The sequence below is a fragment of the Atractosteus spatula genome, unplaced genomic scaffold (genome assembly GCF_055471065.1).
Source record: "Atractosteus spatula isolate fAtrSpa1 unplaced genomic scaffold, fAtrSpa1.hap1 Scaffold_2, whole genome shotgun sequence".
Lineage (NCBI taxonomy): Eukaryota > Metazoa > Chordata > Actinopteri > Semionotiformes > Lepisosteidae > Atractosteus > Atractosteus spatula.
Genome location: NW_028296763.1, coordinates 850,221 through 852,418, shown reverse-complemented (window position 1 = coordinate 852,418; position 2,198 = coordinate 850,221).

Here is a 2,198-nt window from a genome sequence, read left to right as displayed (position 1 = left end):
GATTCTGCTTCCTGTATGCAGACTTATGCAATATTAAAAGTTATCTGCCAGGTGTTTTCCAGTCTTGAATTCCATCTACATCTTCTTAATTTCCTTTGCTGCTTGTACTGAATATTTAATATTCATGAAGACCCTCTGGAACCATGTCGCTCAGCTCTTTTGCTTTGGGGTTTGATTCCAGCCTGAGGCTCCTGCTGTCATGCGAGTTCATGATGTTCTCTAGTGCAGGTCAGGCAGATGTGCAATAAAACCAGAGGAAAACTAGGGCAAACAAACAGATTTATTTAAAAATAAATCAACAACGCATACATTTACTCATCATACAATGTTACTGCATAGAAAAAAATCTCAGAGGCCGACATTCTACAGAGCTGTAACTCAAAAGCCTGTACAGATGCAGCCACTCCTTATTACTGCGTTAGTGGTGCCACACAGCACTGCAGTACGGCAGGGAAGTGTGGTTCACTGGCCAAAGACGATCGAGAGATGTCACTTGTGGTGCGTTAGGTGTTAGTGAAACGATTGCTTCATTTAGTCTTTTTCTCTACTGTGCATGTTTAAATCCCCTTGGAATATTAATATGAAATTTTACAACTAAAGGGAAATTTTTTGATGCTGAAAATAAAAACGAAAGTATAGCATAATATATACCTAAAGTAATTCAAATTTTAGCAACAAGTAATCGGGAAACAATCTAACTAAATATTGATATTAAAAAATATATTTCACACATGCTGTACTATAGTGGCTTTAAAGTCATTTGGTCTCATATAGTCTCACGCGTAACAAATACCTAATGTACATACAGTAGATGGTAGTGATGGCTAAATCACTAAGCACACACAGTATTCCACCACCTCCATAAACATTTTGTGCATCAAAGTCTTCACCTCTGTAACTTATGGTAGATATTTTGGAAATGTTTGTGCTTGTTCTAACTATACGCAGTCTATAAACTTCATAAAAAACTATAATGTTGTATCCTTTTCTAAGAATACATACAAGTGCCGATGCCGATTTCATGTCAAATGATAAGTAATATTAACATTGAACCACACAACTAAAGAATTTTGGCAGTTAAAAATATCAGCAACACTTTATAATAACTTTCATTAATGAGTCATTAACAAACATTATATAGTGATGCAAAGGAACAAGTAATAGGTTTATTCCATGCTGAAAAAAAGAAGAGAAGAAGGCTCCACGGCCGAAACGTTGTGTTCTCTTTCTTCTTTTTTTCAGCATGGAATAAACCTATTACTTGTTCCTTTGCAGCCTACGCATGCTGATGCAGCAACCCACCTGAATTAAATAATGATTAACAGATCATTAGTTCATATACATTCACATAGTTATAAATGCCATTAAGTGATAATTCATATTTTAGGTAATGTGTTTTCAAATAATAAAGTTTGTTGTTCATGATTTGTAATCTGTTAAACTGTCTATTTCATGTTTCTGTCTGCTTTGTAACATTGAAAGAATCTACGCAGGTTTTTACACTTTACGTCTTTACATATAATTTATTCAAGAGTTGTAGAGCTAGGTTGACTTGGTGAAGCAGTGAGTTGGGGGTGGGGGGAGGTGCAGTTTAGGGTGTACCAGGATGTACATTGATGGGGTAATTTTGCTGCAAGGGAAAGATGGATGGGGATTAGGTTGTAGGGTCTGTAGTTGGATGGTTGTATTTTTGTTCTGTTAATTGACTGTTTGGAATAACTTTTTTTTTAATCTTTTCTTTTCAGTTTAATATCCAAAATGTCCCCCATATGGGTAACCACATATTAAACAGATTTTTGGAACAGGGAAATTGATCAGGAGCTTGCTATGCATAGACATGGTATTATGTTTTCATGAATGGTGCACTACCTTCTCTCAAGGTCCAGTGACAGACCACGCAAGCAAAGGGGACTGATGCTCTTCCTTTTTCCTTTCTCTGTCCTTTGTCTGGTAGGGAGGTAAATATGTGTGACCTGAAAGCCAGTTTGTCATTTCCTTTGTTGCTCTATTTCTGCCTGCAGGTCAGTAGATGCTGCTGCTTGTGGGAGGAGCCTTAGCTAATGAAGTAGTCACCCCCTGGGGCTGCGGTCATTGTCTGGTCATTGACAGAAGATCAAGGCCCGCATGTCGGGCTGGAAGCTGGGCAACAGTGGGAGTGGAGTCCAGGCGGCTGCCTGATGCAGGAATGCCACCAGCCA